The following is a 17,025-nucleotide window of genomic DNA, read 5'->3' as shown; positions in this document are numbered from 1 at the left end:
GGTCTCTTTGTGAGGAACATGGACAGCAGCTGCTGTTGTCTCTTGAGCTTGTCAAACATCTCTTTGTATGCTCCCAGAGTGTCTGTAATCCCACAGATGACCTTAAGTGCATTTCTCCCCCCGCCCCTGCAATAATAAGAAAAATCAACAACTGTACATGAAAGCATACAAAAGTTTAAATACCAAAACAGATTAAAATTACCTCAGCTTCTGCGTAGGCTTGTCTCAGCAAGAATATTTTTAGCAGGTGCCAAAAAGTACAGGCAGGGAGTTCCGAAGTGCAGTATTTCAGATGCCAGCTCCCACTGAAAACAGTTTTTGTGAAAGGCTATCTACGTAGTGCTGCTTGCCATAGAGTTCTGTGGAACCCAGGAAGTTCTGTACTGTGGAACTAAGAGATGTTTTCGCTCTGTTGGAAAAGAATCTCCTGCTTTTTGTTTGAAGCTGTGAGATTTCTGTATATAAACAGTTATGCGAATCCCAGAAGTTTTGCATGCTGTCATTGTTAGGTACCTTATGTATTACATATCCCGCAATACAGTCGTATCTGAGAAGTCGAATGGAATCTGTTCTGGAAGTCCAGAACATTTGGAAACCAAGGCCTGGCTTCCGATTGGCTGCTGGAAGCTCCTGCAGCCAATCAGAAGCCGCGGAAGCTGCGTCGGACGTTTGGGTTCCAAAGAACGTTCGCAAACCGGAACACTTACTTGCGGGTTTGCAGCATTCAGGAGCCAAAATGTTCAGCATGCAAGGCGTTCGACTTCTGAGGTACGACTGTAATGCTTCCGTTAGACGTGAAAACACTGCTAGGCTGCCTGCCAACCTTTCCTCGCTCCTCGTCCTTTGCCCTGCAGGATATCCTTGTACTCACGGGATCTTCAGAAATTTTAGCCTGCAGTAACCAAAATGCATCTCAGGGAAGGAAGCGGGAGTGAAGCTTTAAATCAAGCCATGTGCTAATAATGGAACACCTTTTCCTTTCACCCGCAACGTGTGGTGGTTTCATGCTTGGGAGCCATTCAGAATTCTCCTGCTTCTGAAATGCTCCCCCCCCCTCCGCTTTTTTGCTTCACCGCATTGATCTGAACCTATAGGTGGAAGAGGCCACAGCATTCTTCTTACCATTCAGGCAGGTGGCTCCTGGCAGCCCATCTCTGCAAAGGGCTCTCTGTGTGCTATGCAGTGCCCAGGGAGCACAGAAAAGAGGAAATTACAACTCATGCACCATTAGTTCATTCAGCTGCTGTCAAAGACATCAGGAACTATTAATTATGAACAGGCTGACCTCTCTCAAAGAGAAGAGCACTGTCCTCTGATGGGTGGCTCTTTATTGTCATTTTGCACTCAGGGCCAGTATACTAGTAGTAACAGGAGCAACAGCAGCAGCAGCAATAATAATAATAATAATAATAATAATAATAATAATAATAATAATAATATACTGCCTGTCTGACTGGGTTGTCTCAGCCCACTCAGGCAGCTTCCAACAAATATAAAAGCATCATTTGGTCAGCTAGGCAGCCGCCTAGGGCACAGACGTCAGAGGGATGCAGTACTGACCTCTGAGGGGCATAGTTTTATACAGATTAGTCTTTGTTATACAGTGGAACCTCTGTTGTCAAATGCTTCGGAAGTTGAATGTTTCGGCTTCTGAACGCCGACAACCCGGAAGTGAATGTTTCTGTTTTCGAACACGCCTCAAAGGTCGAACGGCTTCCGAGGCGCGTTTCTCCATTTTTTTTCAATGGATTTTGCCGACCGAATTGTGCCTTAGTTGTCGAATGTTTCAGAAGTCGAATGACCTTCCGGAATGGATTATGTTCAACAACCGAGGTTCCACTGTATCTTATAAATTTCTGATAATAGCTTACTTTTATATTTTGAATAATTTTATCATTTTGGAAGTAATTCATACATTAGTAATCTTTTTAAAATGTGTATATGAGATAGCTAGATGGTAGAGTTGATTGGAGGTTATTTTGTATTTACACACACACACACACACACACACACACACACACACAGTGTGTGTGGGGTGTGTGTTAGGGGAAGGGTAGTACCCCTGACGGGGGACCTGCTGTGCTCCTTCTGGGATAGTTTGTCCATTTCGGCCTCCACCCTGCACTTAGTAACTCACCTGCAGCTCCTAGAAGCTGCCAGCATGCGACAGACGGCCACACCCTGAGAAATGCCTTTGACTGGCGGGCTAAACCAGCTGAGGGTAGCCGATGGGTTTCAAGCCCTTGGTGAGTTAAGGACTTCCTCTATTCTGGTGGACTGAGTGAGTCCAATGGTAAAGAAACTGGTTTCTGCATGTGCTGCAGAGGGAAACAAGGGGCTCATCAACCTGGAAAGGTAGCCCATCTAGGAGAAGGGAAACTCTGATCCCAAACCTCTGGTGCCTTGTGGCTATACTCATCTGTGAGAAAGGCTTGGGGAGTGAACCCAAAGGAAAAATCGGTACCCACTGCCTTGTGGGTGCATCTTTGTGAGAAGAAAAGGCTAAGGAGCAAACCCCACACAAATCCAGAGTGGAGTCCCTAAGACGGATGGATGTACATTTCCTTCTAGCAACTCCTGCAGCCAGTAATATCCAAAGGCAACACGATGACCAAGTACAACAATGCGATGTCAATATAAACTCTTTATATAATCTATGCAGAACACTGAACAATATGAAATATACACTCTCTGCAAAACCAAATAAACAGAAATCTTCCAAATCTCTGAAAGTCACAAAATATGCACTCTTGATGGATTCTCTTGAAACCATAGACCCAAATAAACATAAGTCTTATAGGTCTCTGAAAGTCTTTGTGAGCTATGCAAGTCTCTGAGAAGCAATGGGTAAGATTCTTATCTGATGAAAACAAGCCGTAAAGCTTTGTTTTATGGCGTCCAACGCTGCCAAAGTGGTCCGCAAACAGACGTAGTGAACAGTGATTCCAGATATACCCACTGTTTCGTGGAATTCTTCTTCAGCACAGCAGAAGGATACAGAAATGCTTCATAAACCCATCTATATGGTGAATGGAATTGTATAACAACAATTACTAAGGAGCAGTGGTCATAAAGTTATGTAACCACCGCTGATTTGGCTAGACAAATCAGGGAGAAATCTCTGGAAGTAGAAACAAGGCAGCCAAATGATATCTCCCTTGCCCTACCCTTTCTACCTAATGCAGAGCTCAGACAGGTAGCCCTTGTGACCACCTGGCTTTTATTTCCATGAAAGTGGCTTTAGAGTCATAGGGAGCCTGCTTCTGCGCCTACCAGTGTGGTGTAGTGGTTAAGAGCAGTGGACTCGTAATCTGGTGAACCGGGTTCGCATCCCCGCTCCTCCACATGCAGCTGCTGGGTGACCTTGGGCTAGTCACACTTCTTTGAAGTCTCTCAGCCTCACTCACCTCACAGAGTGTTTGTTGTGGGGGAGGAAGGGAAAGGAGAATGTTAGCCGCTTTGAGACTCCTTCAGGTAGTGATAAAGCGGGATATCAAATCCAAACTCTTCTTCTTCTACCTGAAGGATGGTGCAATGCTCCTTGGAAACTTAATTAGCCCTTGAAGTGAGATTCTGGCTTGGTCTCTGTTTGGCTCCCATTCCTACCTAAGCCAGGACAAAAAGACAACACATTAACCAAAGGCTTCTCCCTTCTTCTGCTCTTGGGATTTATTATTTTGGTGCGAGTGCTTGCGGAAATAAAATCTCCAGTAAAAAACCCCTTTTTTAAGTACAGTGGTACCCCGCAAGACGAATGCCTCGCAAGACGGAAAACCCGCAAGACGAAAGGGTTTTCTGTTTTGGAGGCGCTTCACAAGACGAATTTCCCTATGGGCTTGCATCGCAAGACGAAAGCCCATAGGGAAATGCTGGCGGTCGGGAGCAAAGACTTTCGCCCACAGCCGGCCTTCAGAAGAGGACCGCCAGCATAGCCCTCCTGTCCCCGGTGCTTGCGGGGCGGGAGGTGGGAAGAAGGGCTTTTCTTCCCAGCGCCAGCCTTCAGAACAGCCTTCTGAAGGCTGGGGGTGGGAAGAAAAGCCCTTGTCCCCCCCCCAGCCTTCAGAAGAGGTCGGGGGACAGACTGTCCCCGGACCTGGTCTGAAGGCGGTTTCCCTAGGAACGCATTAATTGATTTTCAATGCATTCCTATGGGAAACCGTGCTTCGCAAGACGAAAAACTCGCAAGAAGAAAAAACTTGCGGAACGAATTAATTTCGTCTTGCGAGGCACCACTGTAAGTAAAAAAGTTAGCACTTCTTTCAGCTATTTTTCCTTGGCTGGAAAATCTGCATATCAGTGGTATTCTTCTCCTTTCCAGCCAAATGCAAATAGGAAACTTTTTTTTTTTAAGTAGAGGACTTGGCACAATAACTTCCAGGAGGCGTGAAATCATTCCCTTCACTGCTACTCAATAATCTTTCTCTGTGTTGGTTATAGCTTATTTGAAAGCAGGTCTTCTTGCCATTAATAAACATTCCAAAATCCACATTGGTGGGATACATTTATTAGGCCAACCAACATGTTACTAAGTGATGTTCAAGCTTTAGAGCTCTCCAGAACTCTTCATTGGGCTATACGGTAAAGAAAATGGAGGGGGAAAGGTTGGCTGGTGCTGAAGTCATGAATTGAGTCTGCGTTCAGTCACAGTCTGAAGAGGATAAGGAGGATTAATGGCTCCTGGATAGGATGTCTACGTTGTGCTTCCTCTGTTGGAGGAAGTATGCCTCTCTGAATATCACTTGACGGAATTCATAAGTGGTTCACAGTTAGGGCTCTTTAGTGACGCTGATGCATTGCTCTTCTGCAGTCAACTGGAAAACAGAATTAAAGCAATGATTCCACAAGGACCTTCGGGCTTGCCCACATTTTAGCATGATTTAACCCATCTTTTGCCCATTAGAATTAGACCAGAGTAGACCACACCTGCATGTATTTGAATTTGTATACGAGGAGCAACTTCATTCTTTCCTGTTTGTACCAGTAGGTTTGTACCCTTTTGTGTTTATCCTTCCCTTCTGATTTGTTGATTATATTATGACGATTAGATACAGATAGGGCATGTGTACAGACAGCTGTGAGGCAATTATAAATGATTAAAGCAATTGTAAATTCTCAGCACACACACTTTTGGGGGTATCTGGTGTAGAAATTTTCAGTGTGGTTTGACTGTGGTTTTCTGGTTTTGTGCAAATCAGAGGGATCCAAAAGTGGTGGTGGTGGTGAATATAAACACATCTACATTTCTTTATTCAGGAAATAGTTATGAGCAAGACCAGTGCAGAAACTAAAGCACTGAGGAAGTAATATGTGTGGAAAGGGGAGTGAAAGAAAGTGACAATTGGCCAACCCACCACAACAAACTGGAGCAAGTAATTTGTATCCTGATTCCTCCACTCTGGTGTGGACGAGCCCTCCATTTACCATGAGGGGGCCTCATAATGATCCCTAAAATGCCTGCCTGCACACGAAAGGCCCCAATATACTCAAGACTCTTTTTTGTACTCACCTATTTTTTTGCTGCCCACAGCGGCCATTTTGTGCTGGCACCCACAGTACTTTTATCAATACAAGAGTACCAGCACTTCACTTTTTTATAATCCAAAAAAAGGAAAAAAGAAAAAAAAGACCACTGAATATGCTTACTCTGCAGTAAGTTCAGTTCAGCAATTGGTCATAGCTACTGTCCCTTTAATTCGCCATTTCCAGGTATTTCCTATATACAGTAATCCTTTTAATTAATTGCTTCCTTTCTGCAGCCCTAGTAACCCCACTGCTCTGCTTCTTGATTCATTTCACTTAATTTATTTATTATAGAAATGGTGTGATCGCAATAGTATACAAAAATTAAGAATCAAATGATGGAGTCCTTTCCCATTCCCCTCATGGATGCATAAAGACCACCCCATTTTAAGACCACCGAAATCTGTCAAAATAGACTAACGGAGAGGTCTTGTGTGACATAACACCTGAAAACCGGAGAAGCTACTTTCTGAGCAGTGCCTCGTACAAAATGTTCCCATTCAAACTATATCAGATATCAAGGCAGCCACATTAGAGACAGGTTTGCGGTTTGTGTGGTTAAATATAGCCAAATTAGGGCTAATTATTTACTCCCCAAGCGCTGCGAGGTATAATCGTTTCTGAGCCAAGAAGGAAGACTCAGCTAGATCTAACTGTATTTAACTTGGCCACTGCTACTTATAAATGTGGGTGTTTCAGAGATTTCGCCTCTTTGTGTACATCCACCTCAATGACGCATCTACTGAAAGGGTTTCTCTGAAGCATCTAAACGTTTGGCTTCGGTACAGTTTACAGAGGGCTCTGGGTGTGACACACGTGAGCAGGGACTATATATGTCTCTGTACATACATCTGTATGACAGGGTTGTGCTAATTACATGGATATTGGGTGGGTGTGGTCTCCAGAGGGAGAATGAAGGCAGGAGGAGGGGGAGCATCCAAAACAGTAAAGCAACAGAAGGAAGGGAGAGGCAAGCCGATTTTTAAATGTAACATTTGTTTATTTTATTTTTCTAAATTACAACCTACTTTCCACAACATCTGGGTCTCAAAAATAGATATTATATTTATCCAATACATTTATATACCAAAGGGTTTCATGTGTATGTTGCTATATACACTTCAGGCTCTTTCTTTTTAATGCAGAACACACAGTCTGTGAAGGACTTGCCCAACAGGGGTATCGGTGCTGGAGCACTGCTAGTGGGTTCCCACACACCCCTCACGCTTTCTGAGGGGAATTAGAATTAGCAGAATCATAGAATTGTAGAGTTGGAAGGGGTCATCTAGTCCAAACCTATGACCCTGAGATTAAGAGTCTCACGCTTTGCCAACTGAGCAGGTTCGCAGCATCTTTCCGAGGCAAGAAAGCCATTTCATTGGCTGCTCATCCATTGACCAAACATTTCTCTAGCAGCTCTAGAAAGTTAAGTTGACCCTCCCTTTGCCCATATTGTGCACAGAGATCTCATGCTAAGATGGTGTGCTGGTCCCAAGGGTTAACTGTGCGGCAAGGTCCAAGTCCAGTCCAAGGTCAAGGGTGTGGTATGGAGGCTGTCCGTCAAAGCTGAAGCGGGGTCCAAGGCAGGGTGTCGGGTGAGGTCAGGAACTCTGGCAGAAGCACAGGCAGGGACAAGCTACCAACAATGTTGCTCCTGCAACCTGGGACTGGGGCTGGCTGGCTTTTATCTGCCCCGAGGCATAGGGCAGCCCCGGTCCACAGGTGACTCACCTCTCCTGGTCTGGAGGCGAGCACTCCTCCTGTGGGAACTTAGTTCCCTCTGCCTCTCTGCCCTGAGCCTCTGCAGCTTAGGAGAGGCGGGAGGGTTACTGGACCCAGAGGCAACCTCAGCTTCCCCTGACGGGGCTGAGAGTGGAGCACCTGCAGGCAATGGGTCCTCCATCACCTCAGGAGCCAGAGCAGATTCAGCTGGTGCCTGCACCTGAGGATCCAGCACAGGTGAGGACCCTTCAGGCTCAAGCCCCAGCCCCGGCTCAGCTGGTTCTGGAGGCGGGGACTCCTGTACAGGCTGGGATTCCTCAGGTTCAGCCTTCGATTCCAGATGGTTTCTGTCGTTGCTGACTGATGCTGGCCATTTAAGGTGACTATCATAAGAGCTTATGGCGTGACAGAGGATGTAGCCTCTGTTTTACGTCCCGTCCCCGTGGCATTCCACATTCCAGAGCTGGCAGTTAATAGAAAACCACTGGGATAAATTGGACCTCAACTGTGTCCCTGGGGTTGCTTGAATCCGTTGCTAGAGGGCGGTGTGTTCGTAGCAAAACAGTGGCCATTGAATGCCAGGCATGGAGATGAACACACAGTCAGATTGTGGAAAGGGATCATCTGCCCAAACCTCTTTTCGACCAGCCCAGTGACTGACCTGGCAAGTGAGTTGCCCATTGCCGCCTTAGCAGACAGGTATGCAATGGAACCAAGGCGCCATCAGAGTGCCGGCGAAATCTCTGTTGTGAATGAGGCTAAAGAGAGGCTGCTGGCGAGCAGAGCTGGCAACGCCTGCCGGCCAGTGTTTACTCTGAAGGCATATTTAGTGCCGCTGCTCAGTGTGGTGATGGAGTGAAAAAGCCGTTATAACTGAGCTCAAGCTGAAGCAGGGTAGAAATTGGATTCCGTTTGCATTTAAAGGCGAACTTACTTCATTTGCAAGGTTCCAAAATATAAATAAATGTGAAGATGGAAATGGGCAATTTGCACTTCTCTGAATTTTGCAGAGCGGTTACCCAGCCAAGAGATGTGTACAAAAATGCACGCGCGGAGGTTAAAGTGTGCATAAAGGGAGCACTCAAGCCATTAGGCCCTGACAGGACCATCAGCGGCTCGATAGAGAGTTTGGGGCAGCCTCTCCCACAACTTCCCCGGGGCTGTTGGAAGACCTGTATGCCCTGAAAGAAGGTTGTTATGTACTGAGTTGAATAGGATCCAAAATGCAGCAGTCTGATTGGTCCTAGAACAGTAGGATCCAAAATGCAGCAGTCTGATTGGTCCTAGAACAATACAGCAGTCTGATTGGTCCGCAAGAGCCAACCAATCCAGCTCCAGGTGAAAGTGAATCCACAACCTGATTGGCCTACAGGAGAATCCCGGAATTAGCCAATCACGTGCAGCCCATTGTGTATAAATGTATACAATACCCATTGTATATAAAGCAGACATTCTGGGGGAACTTCCATTCCTCCTCACCACTATGAACTGAATAAAGAGTGTGAAATCCACGCTCGTCTCCGAGTATATTTCAAAGGCAGAAGTGAAGGGAGCTCAGGCCAGGGAGTTCCTGATTGGCCTGAGAGGACTGCGTCACTCTTCACTTTATATAATGATCTGGTTTAGTGTTTTAAAATGGTAAGCAGCCTTGGGTGCCTAGGCAGGAAGGCATTCTATAAATCCAATAAATAAATAAAAAAACAGATACAGCACAGATAAACATTGGGAGAAATTTGCATTTACATTCAGATTGACTTTAACACACACACTGCAAACTGATGTGGAAATGTGGAGGAAAGACACTCTGCACATGTTCAGGGACACTGACTGGATATTCCAGAACTGAACCCTGGAAATGAAAACAGATTTTGAAGGTTGGATTAAAAAGAAAAAAAATGAAATAGAGCTGCCCTTTCATGATCAAAAAGCTTGGAAAATTATGTATATCTTAAAATGGAAAAATAGAGGAGCAGATTTCAGAACATGATTCCATAACAGACGTTTTCAACCTTTTTGAGTCCATGGCTCCCTTGACCAGCTACATTCTTTCTGTGGCACCCCTGTGGAGCTCAGGAGCCCAGTTATGTCACCTCTTGCCTGCAGAGCTGGCAGCCTCTCACCCTTTTTCAAATACTCCTTGTGAAGTGTTCTCTCGGCCTCCTCTCCTCACCCCTCTCCTTGGGAGTCCTCTGTGCAGCACCTGCCGTTGCCCCTGATCTCTGAGCTGCTTCCTCCCACCCCAAAGAGACGTGCCTCCTCACACTGCCCCACAGGGGCCTGGGAATCACTCGCTGGCCGGCCCCCAAGGCACCATTCACCTGGGGAGCTTGTAGCCAGGGCTGCTGCAACAAACAACTGCAAGCCTTGGGGAGGCAGAGATGCAAGAGGGCATCAGAGGAGGGAAAGGGGGACAGAGGTCAGTGTTGCCCACGGCACCCCTGGCCATCAATCAAGGCACCCCAGGGTGCCAAGGCACACTGGTTGAAAACCATTGTTCTAAGAGCTGGTCATGAGCTTTAAAAGGCTTAGGCCTTTAGGACTTGGGTACCTTAGAGCAGTGTTTCCCAACCGGTGTGCCGCGGCACACTACTGTGCCGTGAGACACCGGCTGGTGTGCCGTGGGAGGGAGGCGGGCGAGTCGGGCGGTGAGAGGCGGCGGCGGCGGCGGCGAGGATCCGCGTCGAGCCGGGGGCGGCTCCGCGGTGGTGGTGCTGAGCGGCGGGGCAGCTCGCGCAAAAGGGAGGAGCGCGAGACAGCGGAGGAGGAGGAGGCCGGCATGTCCGGGCAGCAACAGCAGCAGCAGCAACTCCCGGCGACGGCTCCTCCTCCGCCCGCTATCGCCGCCGCCGCCTCAGCTGCCCTCGCTCTGCTGCCTCCTCCCACCCCGGCAAGGGGAAGGGAAAAAACGTTCACTTTTGTGCGTCCCCCCCCCGCGTGACGCTGCGCGCTGACGTCACGGGGCGGGGCTTTAATGGTGGTGTGCCGCGGGATTTTTTTCCGGTAAGCAGGTGTGCCGTTGCCCAAAAACGTTTGGGAAACACTGCCTTAGAGCAGTGTTTCCCAACCACTGTTCCGCGGCATACTAGTGTGCCGCGAGATGTTGCCTGGTGTGCCGCGGGAAAAATTTAAAAATTCGAAAGATTTTTTTTTAAAAAAAGTCAAATTTTCGATTGGGGCGCCGTCACTAGATGACCCCTGGGGTTCCCTCCCTCCCTCCCGCTCTGCGCCTCCCTCCTCCGGGGAGGCCCTTCCTGGCTCTCGGCCAAGGCTTGGCGGCTGCCACTCACTCACTCGCTCGCCCACCTGTCCCTCCATCCCTGCACCCGGCCTCTCCCCCTCCGGGATCCGTAGTCCCCTCACCCTTGGGCTCCACGCCCGCGCGGGGTGCGCGAACTACGTTTCCCAGCGTGGCCTGGCAGGCCGGGCGTTTTGTTTGAAGCGCTCTTCTCCCGGCCATGGAATGAGCGCAGCGGCGGTGGCCGGGCGGGCAGGGGCTCTTCCGCGCAGACCCCGCGCAGCCTGCCTGCGCCTCTGCGGAGATCGGGCGGCAGGATGGAGCCCGGGGATCCCCGCGGAGGCGGAGCGGCGGAGGCTGCCCCCCAGGTAGGGCTGCGTCGGGGGTTTTTTATTTTTGCAATGCTGCATCCGCGCCGGAGGGGACGCATTGGACCGCGGGGAGACCCCTTGGCGGGCGTGCAAGGCAATGCATGCATGCAGGCGTTGCATGGAGTGCAGTGCAATGCAATGGCAACGCGACGCCCTGCATGCATGCATGCAACTTCCACCGGCGCTCCGGACTTGGCAGGTGAGGGGGGTCCCCAGTGGGCGGCAGAGAGAGCCGGGAGGGCGAAGGGGAGCCGGGGGGGGAGCAGCGCTGCTCCCCGAGCCGAGCCCGGGGGGAAACTTTGGCGTCGTTACGCCGGGTGTTGGAAGCGGAGGCTGGCGGGGGCCCCTCACCTGCAAAACCTGGTCGCCTCTCATATATTTCGTGCATTGCATTCATCGCCCGCTTTCTCCTCCAAGGAGCTCCCGGGGGCGCGCGTGGTTCTCCCCGTGTTATCCTCGCAACAACAGCCCTGCGAGGTGGGTCAGGCGAGTGGCCCAAGGGAGCACCCAGGGATTGTCCTGGCCAGGTGGGGTGATTTGAACCCTGCTCTCTGCCCGGTCTTCGTCCTCATTTAGCCCCCACATGTGCATGACTGTGCATGACTGAGGTTTTCCCCCCTCGTCTTGGCTATGGTGTGAGTCTGTGCTGTTAATTAATGGGGTTCTGCCTTCGGAGAAGATGAGCCAGCCCTCAAGGAGGTGATTATGTAATTTGCTAGCAATTCATGTCCCTCCCGGCGTGACGCTGCGCGCTGACGTCATGGGGCTGTAATGGTGGTGTGCCTCGAGATTTTTTTCATGAAACAAGTGTGCCTTTGCCCAAAAAAGGTTGGGAAACACTGCCTTAGAGACAACTCCTTTTGTCAGATGGTGGATGAACCATTTATGTGAGTAAAAAGTGCATGTGACATTTCCCTCAATACAGGCAATGCTAAATAGCTTTGGAACGATCCCATAATATTGGAAACAACAGTATGGAAACACATTGTTGTGTACTCATTGGCTCAGATTTTTTATTCTACATTTGAAATCTGCAACAAAACATTGCAGTGGATCCTAATCTCCTAACAAAACTTTTCTTCAGAGTTCCAGTGAATCAGTCACGCTCCTCCCCTTTCTTCATTTCCCATTTATGACTCACACAGATTTTTCTATTATTCCTGGCTAGGGATGTGGAAGAAATTAATTTCTGTTGCATATTAATGAGAAACTGCTTAATTCACACTTCTTGAACTAATAAGCAAACAAGCACAGCTGTCCTTCAAAATTCACGCTTTCTGAATTTTGCGATGCAGTACTTCGACCAAAGTGTGAAAAAACGCTTTTATTGTGGGGAAATGTGCATAAATGAAAGATAACATATAAAATGCACGATATTAGGGGAAATTACTTGCATGTTGACCCTTCTCCCTTGTTTCTCAGTAATCTCATCAGTGCTCACATCCCAAGTTCTTTATTAGAGAGTGTGACCTCAAAATGTAAGATAAGATTCTCAGAAAGCAGAGGTCTTTGTCTGAGAATGATTCTTCAGGGTTTTTCTGCACTCCCACAGCACAGCCCTTCCGATAAGTGCTTGTGGGTGGCATTCAGGCAGTTGTATTCCACGTAGCAGTTGCAAAAGAAGTTGTGAGTGGAGAATAATAATAATAATAATAATAATAATAAAAATAATAATAATAATAATAATAATAATAAAACAACTTTTATTTATATCCCGCCCTCCCCAGCTGAAGCCGGGCTCAGGGCGGCTAACAACAATAAAATAGTACAACATTCTAAAATCATTTCATTATAAAATTAATTCAACTCAAATTGATGGCAACCATTAGGCTAAAGTTCTGTGAAGATTGCCAAAGGAGGTAGTCAGGCTGTGCCCTGACCAAAGGCCTGGTAGAACAGCTCTGTCTTGCAGGCCTTGCGGAAAGCCCTGCAGGACTTGTCTCTTGTGACAGAGCGTTCCACCAGATTGGAGCCACAGCCGAAAAAGCCCTGGCTCTAGTTGAGGCCAGCCTAACCTCTCTGTGGCCTGGGACCTTCAGGATGTTTTTGTTTGAAGACTGTAAGTTCTTCTTTGGGACATACCAGGAGAGGCGGTCCCGTAGGTACGAGGGTCCTAGGCCGTATAGGGCTTTAAAGGTTAAAACCAGCACCTTAAACCTGATCCTGTACCCCACTGGGAGCCAGTGCAGCTGGTATAGCACCGGGTGAATGTGATCTCGTAGCGAGGACCCCTTAAGGAGTCTTGCCGCGGCGAGAATAATGTTGTCTCAGCGAGATTTACCATAATTTAGATGCATCCCATGGCCCACATATCAACTCCTCCATACCTATGTATGCAGACAAATCCTGTATTGGATGAGAATGGGCAAGGTCTGTAACTCAGTCGCAGAGCAGATGTTTCACAAGCAGAATGCCTTAAATCAGGGCTATGGAACCTTTGGTTCACCAGGTGTTGGTGGATTCCAAGTTCCATCAACCTCAGTCCTCATAGCCAAGGGGCAGGGATAATGTGAACTGTAGTTCAACAACATCTGGAGAAGCCAAAGGTTCTTTCCCCCCCCCCATGTCCTGGGTTCAATCCCTGCTTTCTCCAATTACTGGGCTCTCAGGATACAGAACTGGGTAAATCTATCTAGGGCAGCAACAGAGCAGATAATTTGGGCTTGATGGACCTAGTTGTCTGACCTCATATAAGGTAGTTCTTCACAGGACTCCTGTAGTTATTATACAGAAGGGTGTTTCATTGAGACAGCACAGACAACCACATAGGTTGGTCATGTAAGCCTCCCCTTTTGGAATGCTACTTTTGGTATACTGTCCTCCTGACTTATGCTTAATGCTTTTTATGTTTGATTCTGGTTGGCAGTTATTTTAAAAAAAGCTCTTGGGCAGTTTATTCCAATCAGATAAATTGAAATTGTCGAAAGCAACAAAACCCTGCTTGTTTTGGCCTGTGTAATAGTATATTTCCAAGGGAAGCTGATTATAGCTGTTATATTAAAAAGGAGGGTGGAAATCCCTTTGGGCCGGACAGGCAGTGACATTACCTAAACTTACTTCAGTGTAAACACAACCAGGCTAATAGCCAATGGTCAGCTAGCATGAATGGGACATTCAGATGGTGGCTTGTCTCCAATGGTCTCCATTGCGCTGATGGAAGGCTCTTTGATCCATCAGAGGCTTCTGTCAATGTAACAGGAAGAGAGATGATGTCCACAGCATCTTCCCTTCTCTGTGTAGCTCTCCATGCCACCCCCCACTCACTTCCGAAGGGTCCCCCAACACCCTGCAACAGATTTTGAGAGTGCATGGTAGAGGTTGCTTCAGGAAGCAGCAGTGTCAAAAATCACCTCTTGCCCTTTCTGTTGATAGAAACCTCTGCTAGACCCAAGAGCGTTCTCTTAGCATTGGGATTCACCACTGGGTATATTATTATTATTATTATTATTATTACTATTATTATTATTATTATTACCCCGCCCATCTGGCTGAGTTTCCCCAGCCACTCTGGGCGGCTTCTAATCAAGTATTAAAAATACAACATTAAATATTAAAAACTTCCCTAAACAGGGCTGCCTTCAGATGTCTTTTGAAGATAAGATAGCTGCTTATTTCCTTCACATCTGAAGGGAGGGCGTTCCACAGGACGGGCGCCACTACCGAGAAGGCCCTCTGCTTGGTTCCCTGTAACCTCACTTCTCGCAATGAGAGAACTGCCAGAAGACCCTCGGAGCTGGATCTCAGTATCCGGGCTGAACGATGGGGGTGGAGACGCTCCTTCAGGTATACAGGACCGAGGCCATTTAGGGCTTTAAAGGTCAGCACCAACACTTTGAACCTGTAGTTCAACCAGTGTGGTATTAGCTTTCATGTACATGACTACTGTCATGAGCCAGGAGTCAGCTTCACCTGCAGAACAGCAGCCTGAAAGGGGAGAAGGCAGAGTGACTCCACCTGCAGCTGATCAGCCTTCATGGACACAGAGGAGAAGGTGCTAATGAGAACCAGCTGCCTTCAGCCTTCTTAAGCAGAGCTTCCAGCAGCAGTCAGATGCTAGAAGTAATGCTTGTAGTTCCTGGTCCTGTCTTCCTGCTTGTCTTGACCCTTGACCCCCATGATCATCAGATTCCCTGACCCCTGGACTGTCTGATCATGTGGATTGCTGTCCGTCCAACCCTAGGACTGGACCTAACTTTCGACACTGCCTCTGCCTCTAGGCAAGTACACCTGAGGTGCAGGCAGAAGGCATGGTGGCCCTGGGCGGGAAGAAAGGGGGAGTAGAGTGGTGTACAAGGAGTCTTAATTTTTCTTTAAGTGCAAACGTGTCTAATCTTTCCCCTTTCTAAAATTTACTTATTGGTTTGTTTGTTTTTTTGTAAATCTACCAAAGAATAAAATACAGTCGTACCTTGGAAGTTGAACAGAATCTGTTTTCTGGAAGTCCGTTCATCTCCAAAATGTTCAGAAACTGAAGTGTGGCTTCTGATTAGCTGCAGGAAGCTCCAGCAGCCAATCAGAAGCTGCGGAAGCCCCGTTGGACGTTCGGTTTCCAAAAATAGTCCACAAACCGGAACAGTCACTTCAAGGTTTGTGGCGTTCAGAAGCCAAAACGTTAGAGAACTAAGCTGTTCGAAAGCCAAGGTATGACTGTATAATAAAACTGGGATCAAGGCGTTTTCGCAGGATGGTGGAGGGCGTATGTGTTGTGTCCTGTTGGTGTCCTTCTTCTGATAGGAAATGCTCTGCGGAGAAAGGGAAGCAAAAATGGGAGGTTGAGGAGGGTCAGTTGTGTGGTGGAATGAGCAATGCCCCTGTTTTCATCTGAGGAATGTTGGAGGGTATGGGAGAGAATGGGGCAAGGATGATAAGGGGTGGGACCTGGCAAGGAGGCATTACCTGGGGAGAGTGACAAGGGCCCAGGGTGGAGGGCTCCATTTGAGTCTGAGGTTCCCCACCTCTGCCCTAAAAGCAGGCCTAAATTCTAGCCAAGAGCCATAAAATAAGCCCTCAGCCTCAAGCTGATTCTTTCACAAGTCTAAATCCCGTCTGCACTGCACCACAGTGACTTTCCTATGCATGGGTTGCAGTAGACTTGTCAATGGCAAAAGACAAAAAAAGAAATAAGCTAACCAGCTCAATCTGAGGAAATCAGCAGGTGGAGCTTTCAGCGCATGGAAACAAACATTATCACTTGCTCATGTTTGCAGATGAAACTGCTTTGAAAATCACAAAAATTAGAGGCTGGTTTCCCTATACAGTTTTGTCGTGTGCAGCAAACAAATTTAGAGCATGAATACTAGGTTTTCACTGCACAGAGATTTTTTTAAAGCAAAAAACCAAACAAAAAACCCACTAAAAGCTCCAGTTTTCAGCATGGTTCCATTTTCTTTTATGCTCTCATCTGGCACAAAGAACAAACAGGCGCTTATTAAAACAAGACGGACGCTCAGTAAATTGGCAGGCAGATGCCGCAGTACATATGAGCAAACACTAGAGGGCAGCAGCTATTTACACAACAAAACCAGCACACTCTGTAGGCAAGCTGCGTCGAGTGGGTTGTAGCCATCTCAGATTATTAAACAAACTAGTGATGGATTGGTATGGGGATGATACACCAGGGAAGCCTGTGATTATATATGTATTACTCTGTTTACATGAATGGGCTCTGGCCCTACCTGCCCTTTTGGGGGCAGGACAGTGAAGCTGTAATTGAATTGCCTCAGTTATATTCAGAAATTACCTGAATCAGGGACAAATGAGATGTGAAATCAAGAGTTCTGTGACCAAATACCCCATGCTTTCTTAAACTGATTGAAGCAGCTACGGGGACACGGGCAGAATTGGATTGGGGCCATGGCACTGATGGAGGGGAAATTAACCTTGGGATAGATCACCTGACAGTTTCGAGGGTGGCGTCACTTCCATGCTGGTAACACGAATCCTTGTTTGTGTTTTTCAGCTGAGCTAGGAAAAGCTGTTTTGCTTCCAGTTCACTTGAGCTGAGTCTGTCATACATATTTGTAATGTGTGAGGACATCTGGTTATTTGACCTACCGTATTTTTTGCTCCATAAGACACACCTGACCATAAGACGCACCTAGTTTTTATAGTAGGAAAACAAGAAAAAAATATTCTGAATGAAACAGTGGATGTATGATTTTTGTGGTTCATGCTGTG

The 17,025-nt window shown here is 47.5% G+C and overlaps 1 long non-coding RNA gene across 2 annotated transcripts; it reads right to left on the bottom strand.

The window, feature by feature from the left end:
• Positions 1-2,591: 2,591 nt before the first annotated feature.
• On the bottom strand, positions 2,592-8,257 carry LOC310709152. Of its 2 annotated transcripts, none has more exons than XR_014527362.1 (3): positions 7,904-8,257; positions 4,695-4,811; positions 2,592-3,019 (listed from the first exon to the last, which is right to left on the bottom strand). It is a non-coding gene; the product is annotated as an uncharacterized lncRNA (long non-coding RNA). The 2 variants fall into 2 exon arrangements; XR_014527363.1 differs by lacking the exon at positions 7,904-8,257 and adding an exon at positions 6,229-6,382.
• Between the last annotated feature and the right edge of the window lie 8,768 nt (positions 8,258-17,025).

The sequence above is a fragment of the Podarcis liolepis genome (genome assembly GCF_965112155.1).
Source record: "Podarcis liolepis genome assembly, chromosome: 6".
Lineage (NCBI taxonomy): Eukaryota > Metazoa > Chordata > Lepidosauria > Squamata > Lacertidae > Podarcis > Podarcis liolepis.
This window is presented reverse-complemented; position numbering and strand designations above follow the sequence as displayed.